This window comes from Schistocerca serialis, chromosome 6, assembly GCF_023864345.2.
Source record: "Schistocerca serialis cubense isolate TAMUIC-IGC-003099 chromosome 6, iqSchSeri2.2, whole genome shotgun sequence".
Taxonomy (NCBI): Eukaryota; Metazoa; Arthropoda; class Insecta; order Orthoptera; family Acrididae; genus Schistocerca; species Schistocerca serialis.
Window position 1 is genome coordinate 281,945,599 of NC_064643.1, and position 7,795 is coordinate 281,953,393.

The following is a 7,795-nucleotide window of genomic DNA, read 5'->3' on the forward strand; positions in this document are numbered from 1 at the left end:
GTTGCCGAAATATCAAAACTCATCTACTGTTTTAAGTGTGTTCCCCGTTCGAAATCAGGAGTTAGAACAGAGCCGTGATATTCCTGCCTGTCGTAAGAGGCGGCTAGAATGAGTCACCTGCTTTTCGGCCTAGTATGTTATGGTTTCCTTTCCGGGTTAGACATTCCCCTTTCAAAATTCTACAGAAGTGCGGGCCATTTGGGGACAGTCGCCTTACGTGGTGCATCATGTATCCATCGTGTGCTGAGACCTTCTACACCTATTTTTGTAATGAAAATGTAGTTGCATATTTAGTCCACCATTTTGGGCAAGGACGTCTTACAGGGTGCATGCTTTACATCATTGCGCGAGCCTGTCATGGAAGGTCATCTTGTGCCGAGGGTATCTTGTACCCTCTTGGTTGTAGCCCCCTGACAATACAGGGAATGTACTGCTGATACCTCAGCTGCAAACTTCCCATGTAATCCAAGGAGTAGATAGATGCCTGTCTTCTTGGGCCTTCAGGACTCCGGCAACCACCACTGCACCAAGCGGCTTTTGCTGTGGCTGGGTGGCGCCCATGGGGCGAGCCCCTGATTGGAGTGGATGCCATTCTGGCGGATGACCCACAAAGGAGTGGATGAAATTGTCTGACGCTTGTGGCCGATCAGCGCCACCCACGCCTATGCGTGGAAAAGGCCAGTACAATGCAGACAGATCGTTCCCTTCACTGGCTACTCTGTCGGAAGAATGCAGGACAGACATATTCTGCCCGATATTTAGTTTGCACCAGGCCCAGTTATCAAGCCTCTGCTTTTTGGTAGACAACTTCAGTTCAGTGAAGTGGTGGGAATCGCCGAAATGTGGAACGGGTCAGTACTGATACGAACAGCATCCTCTGCTCAGTTGCGTCCATTGCTCGCCTGTGACAAGCTGAATGACGTAGTGGCTTTCTTCACTGTTCGTAAGAGCTTAAATGTGACCCAGGGGATTATGTTCCATAGATATCTCCTCATGCAGTCCGATGATGACTTGTGCGTCGATTTTTTTTTTTTTTTTCATTTCACGTCAAGTTTCGTAGGACCAAATTGAGGAGCCAATCTCCAAGGTCATGGAATGTAGCAGTACATGAAATTACAACACAAAAGTAATAACAGATAAAAATAAAATATTTATGAGCCCTAAAAATGTCAAGCCATAAGTTTACGTAAGTGCAATCAACAATACAACAAGAATGAGCATAATTTTTCAAGGGACTCCTCGGTAGAATAGAAGGAGTGACCCATGAGGAGACTCTTCAGTTTCGATTTGAAAGTGCGTGGATTACTGCTAAGATTTTTGAATTCGAGTGGTAGCTTATTGAAAATTACTGCAGCAGTATACTGCACACCTTTCTGCACACTGATCTCAATGCAGGTTTAATTTCTGCCAAGTATTAATTGAGCGAAAGCTGTTTACTCTTGGGAATAAGGTAATATTGTTAACAACAAATGATAATAATAAATATATATATTGAGAGGCCAATGTCAAAATACACAGACCCGTGAACAGCGGTCGACAAGAGGTTCTTGAACTTACACCACTTATTGTCCGAATCACCCCACTCCTTAGCCAAAAATATCCTTTTAGAATGGGAAGAGTTACCCCAAAATATAATGCCATACGACATAAGCGAATGAAAATAAGCAAAATAGAGTAATTTTGTTGTTGAACGATCACTCACTTCAGGCACCGTTCGAATAGTAAAAAAGGGCAGCGTTAATTCTTTGAACAAGATCCTGACTGTGGGCTTTCCACAATAGTTTACCATCTATCTGAACACCTAGAAATTTTAGCTGTTCAGTTTCATTAATCACATGCCCATTCTGTGAAATTAAAACATCAATTTCTTTGAATCGTGTGTTAGAAACTGTAAAAACTGAGTCTTACTGTGATTTAGCGTTAGTTCATTTTCCACAAGCTATGAATTTATGCCATGAACTGCACTATTCGACACGGAGCCAATTTTGCACACAACATCTTTTACTAATAAGCTAATGTCTCCAGCAAACAGAAATATTTTTGAATTACTGTGTTACTAGAGGGCATGTCATTTATATAAATAAGCAATAGGAGTGGCCTCACCATTGATCCCTGGAGCACCCCTCACTTGGCTGTACCCCAAGAAAAGAGAATATAGCGTTTTCAGTTTCTAAACCACTTCTAAGGCCGAACTGTACATTTGATAGCAATCGTGTGATATAAAATGATCAATTATCTTTACATACACTGCCTTTTCAATAACTTTAGCAAACACTGATGGCGTAGAAACAGGTCTAAATTTGTCTTCATTATCCCCTTCTCCCTTTTTAGAAAGCGGTTTTAATACTGAGTACTTTAATTGTTCAGTAAACTGCCCTTTCCTAAAGGAAAAATTACAAATATGGCTAAAAACAGGGCTAACACGAGCAGCACAGTACTACAATATTCTGCTAGGCACTTCATCATATCGATGAGAGTCCATAGTCATCAGTGATTTAATTACTGACTCACTCTCCCCCTTGTCTGTGTCACAGAGGAGTATTTCAGACATCAGCCTCAGAAAGGTATTTGCCAAGAGAATTATATGATACCTTGCAGAAACAAAATTTTTATTAGATTCACCAGCAATCCTCAGAAAATGATTGTTAAATACTGAACATACATCACTGGCTTTATATCGTCGACTTTGTGCTGCTGACCAGTAACTTCCTTCACAACTGACAATATGGTTTTCATTTTTTTTTTTTTTGTGAATTAGCTATCCTTTTTGCACACCACATGTTTCTAATTGGCTACTGTAGCTTCATTGTGACTACTTCTAATATTTTGAAATAATTCCCACTTTGTCCTACATGATATCTTTATCCTACCAGTCAGCCACCCACACTGCATTTACTGTAGTACCCCGTTTAGAACGTTCTTATGGAAAGCAACTCTCAAAGGGCATGAGAAATGTGTTAAGGATAGCAATATATTTGTCACATATGTTATCAAAACTATAAACATCCTGCCACTCTTGTTCCTTGACGAGCTTTGAAAAACTTTCTGTTGCTATTGGATTAACTTTCCTACATACTTAACAATTATGTAAGACCTGTGTAGAGTACAAAAGCCCTTTAGAGTTAAAATTTGTGCATCACGGTCTGAATGGCCATTCACCCTCTTACTAACAGAATGCCATTTTAGCAATGAAGAATGAATAAAAATATTGTCTATGCCTCAGCTACTGTTGCCCTGCACCCTAGTTGAAAAAACACAGCTGCATCAGATCACATGACTTTAAGAGATCTACCAACATCTTTTTTCTTGCACCATCATATACAAAATTTATACTGAAGTCACCACATATAACTAATTTCTGGTACTTCCCATGTAGTGAATCGAGAGCCCTCTCAACCTTGAATAGAAATGTTCTGATGTCAGAGTTATGGGACCTATAAACAACAACAATTAGAAATTTAGTTTTACTAAATTCCGCTGCCCCTGCACAAGATTCAAATATCTGTTCAGTGCAGTGCCATGATACATCTATGGACTCAAATGGAATACTGTTTTAAAGTACATGGTCACTCCACCCCCCCCCCCAAAAAAAAAGAACTACAAGTAAAGGAAGCCTCTGAGTTGTCAAATTATTTAAGTGGTGCTCCAATATACCAATAATTTCAGAGTCAACGTATATAAGCAGTTCACTATCTTAATCTCTAATAGGTCTTACATTTTTATGAAATATGATAATTCCTTCTCTACTAGGAAGCTTGACGTCCTCTGATGGTGAGCCCTTAGTCAGAGGAACTTCGTTTAAGCAGGTGTACCTGTTAGCTGACTTGAATCTAAAATAGGTGCAGCTCTAACAGCAACTACCACAGGAATTTTTCCATGGTTCCATGAGTGATCCCACCACCATCCACTACACTGCCACCTATCAGCTTTGCCAGCCACCCTTTCCCATACATAGTGAGGTGCAGGCCATGCCTAGTGAAACCCGATGTGCTGATAGACTCAATGGGCACCACTGAAATGTGACCCACGCCATCTGCCATCAGTGCCCTCTCCAGCCCCATGCAAGCACGCCTAACAGCCGCATTAAGATGAGGCCGATGATGACGCTGAAACAGTTGCATGAAATGCACATTAGTGCCACCAGTCTGGGTAGCTATCTATACCAGGTCAGCCGGCCAGTGTGGCCAAGCGGTTCTAGGCGCTTCAGTCCGGAACCGCGCGACCGCTACGGTCGCAGGTTCGAATCCTGCCTCGGGCATGGATGTATGTGATGTCCTTAGGTTACATAGGTTTAAATAGTTCTAAGTCTAGGGGACTGGTGACCTCAGATGTTAAGTCTCATAGTGCTCAGAGCCATTTGAACGGTATACCAGGTCACCACCTACATCTTATTCCCCATCCCAATCAAGACTGTTCCCTGCTCCACCCACTATCACTACCTGATCCTCCTTCATAAAATTTCTGCATAACTCCTCCATGCTGTCAGTCGCCTGAGCCAAGCCTGCACTAGGCTTCACAATGCTGGTGATCTGGTACTCACTCCCCAACACTTCCGGCAACTGCTGGCCAACACCTCTACCATGTGAACTACCTATAAGGAGAACCTTCTTCTTTCTGTTAGACTTTGCAACTGACCTAGGCCTTCTAACTGATAAGGATTGCTGCATGTTCCCTACATCTACAGCTAAAAGAGGCTCCTCTCCACTCAACTCTGACAGTTTGTCAAATCTATTGCATATACGCAAAGTATAACTGTCTGAATACCTCCTCCTCCTAGCTGCCCTCTTGCCGACTACCAGTTCCCATTCCCCAGCACCCTTCACCCTCCTCAACCTATCTAGTTCCTCCTTTGCGTGTTGCAACTGCACCTGAAGGGCACAGATCTTATGGTCCTTATCCTCTATCAACTTACTTCTACTACAGATTCTGCATTCCCAGGAGAAGATCTCGCTAGAATGCCCACTAGCTTCCCCACTGCATTCCCCCCAATGAAAATACTTTGAACAAATTCCACACTGTAACACTTGGTGGTCTCTCGAAATCGCTGCTTCCATTAGGGATCATAGGCGGTCCCTATAACACCATAAGTGTCAATGGAGCACCTCATTGCCTTCAAACACCTTCCGCCTGGGTCTGTCAACTCATTAAAAGATCGAAGCAGGAGTGCTGGAAACAGTACATCTAAGGATATCAGACCCGTGCAGGTATACGTGGGATTTCCACACATGAAGCTGTATATACTGACCCAGACGCAATCACCGAGCGCTTTGCTGAGCACTATGTTCTAACCTTTGTGTCTCATAACTACCACCTCACCTTTCATTCCCTAAAACAGTGGGTGGCTGCCCTCAGCCACATAATTCTCCATTCAGTGACTGGGAATTCCTCAGTGCCCTTGCTGATTGTCCAAACACAGCCCCTGGGCCACATCGCATCCATCACCAAACTGTTAACCATCTGTCAAGGCTTACCAACGCGATCTCCTTGCCATCTTCAACCGAATCTGAAGCGATGGCGGATTCCTATCGCGATGTCGAGAAAGCATCATAGTTCCGGTGCTAAAAACTTGTAAGAACCTGCCAGATACGGATAGCTGTCCTTCTATTAGCCTCAACAACGTTATGTGCAAGCTGCTTGGATGTGTGGTGAGAAATCAGTTGGGTTAACTCCTTGAGTCTCGGCGCCTTTTCGCCAAGGACGCTCCAGCACTGATAAGTTTGTGTATCTGCAGTCTGCCATCTGAACGGCCTTTTCTCGCTGTCAACACCTTAGCGCCATCTTTTTTGACATGACGAAAGCCTACGACACCACTTGGCGACACCAAATTCTCACTACATGGCACGAGCTGTGTCTCTCAGTTTTTGGGTCTCCATACCTTCAGAGTTTGGCTCAGTGCTTCACACAGTCCCTCCATAGTTGAGAAAGTAGGGTCCCAAAGGGCTCTGTACTAAGTGTAGCACTCTTTAGTAGTCATTAATGGTTTCACAGCAACTGAGGGGTCCTTAGTGTAACCTTTCTTATATGGTGACGACTTTTGTATTTCGTTTTGCGCATCTACTGTTGGTGTGGCTGAGCGTCGACTGCATGGAGCCATACAAAAGATGCAGTCATGGACCCTCACCCCCGGATTTCAGTTTTCAGCTTCCAACACTTGGGTCATTCACTTCGCCACCATTCTGCAGATCACCTACACCGACAATTTTATCTTGATGACAATGTCTATTAATGCCATTCACTATAACCGTTTCTTAGGACTGGTTTTCAACGCCCACTTAACTTGGCTTCTCCATCATCGTCAGCTTCAGCAGAAGTGCTGGTGGCACCTTTCCGAGCCTGAGTCACCCTGATTGGAGTGCAAATCATCCTACTCTGTTGAACCCATACAAAGCTGTTGCACAGAATCATCTTGACTATGGGGGCCAGGCGTATGGTTCAGCAACTCCTTTAGGATTTCGGATGCTGGAACTATTAAGTTGCGATGGAATCTTTCCGAACGAGCCCAGTGAACAGCCTAGTCGTGGAAGCTGAAGTTCCTTCACTGCAGATTAGGCGACAACAGCTGTTTGCAAAAAAAAAACATCGAGCATATTCACAGGTCACCTAAGTATCCAAATTGCAGTCTCCTTTTCTCTAACACAGTGGCCCAACTCCCACAATGGCGGCCCGATCGAGGATTGCAAATGCAGTCCTGAGGGTTCCTTCTCACTGAACTCGATTCTTTCCCTCTACCACCTCTCCTCCGAGTCCACCCACGTACACCTGCATGGCGCATAGCCATGTGGGGTAGCCATGTGGTCTGAGGCGCATTGCCATGGCTCGTGCGGCTCCTGCTGTTGGAGGTTCGAGTCCTCCTTCGGGCATGTGTGTGTGTGTGTGTGTGTGTGTGTGTGTGTGTGTGTGTGTGTGTTGTCCTTATCATAAGTTAGTTTAAGTTCGATTAAGTACTGCTTAATCCTAGGGATGATGATCTCAGCAGTTTGGTCCCACAGAAATTACCACAAATTTCCAATTTCAATGGCGCATACCTCGACCACAGCCTCGTCGCGACATCTCATAGGTCCCAAAGCACTCAGTTCACCCTGCAGCCCTCCACTGCCTGTTTATGTCTATTACTGATGCGTACCAGGATTCAAAAGTAGTTTACACTTATGGCTCGATGGTTGACTGTCACATTGGGTTCGCTTCTGCTTATGCACCACATATTGCACAGCACTCCTTGCCAGATGTCTGCAGGGTTTTCACAGCAGAACTGGTAGCCATCTCTAGTCTCTTGAGCATATCCGTTCCCATGCTGGAGAGTCCTTCCTTATTTGTAGCTGCTCCTTTACATTCTTCCGTAAAGAATTTGTGTTAGTATTCTGCAACCGTGGCTTATTCATCTCATTGTTCGGTATTTTTCACATCTGCCAGCAACTGGTTTCTTCGGAATTGGAATTAGTATATTCTTCTTGACATCTGAGGGTATTTCGCCTGTCTCACACATCTTGCACACCAGATGGAAGAGTTGTGTTATGACTGGCTCTCCCAAGGCTATCAGTAGTTTTAACAGAAGGTCGTCTACTCCCAGGGCCTTGTTTTCAAACGTTTTTGTACAGCCAGAAATTAGGGGGAGGAACGAAATGCATGAAACTAAGTATGTGACCACACTGAAGAAGAGAAGGAATAAAGCAAGTCAAAAGTGAAAACATTAATTGAAAGGAAAAAAGTACTTTGTCAAATTCTTCGCTCAATGCCAAAGCTCATATTTCGTCTTATTCTACGTCCTCTTTCATTTTCATAATACTGCCCTCAAGTA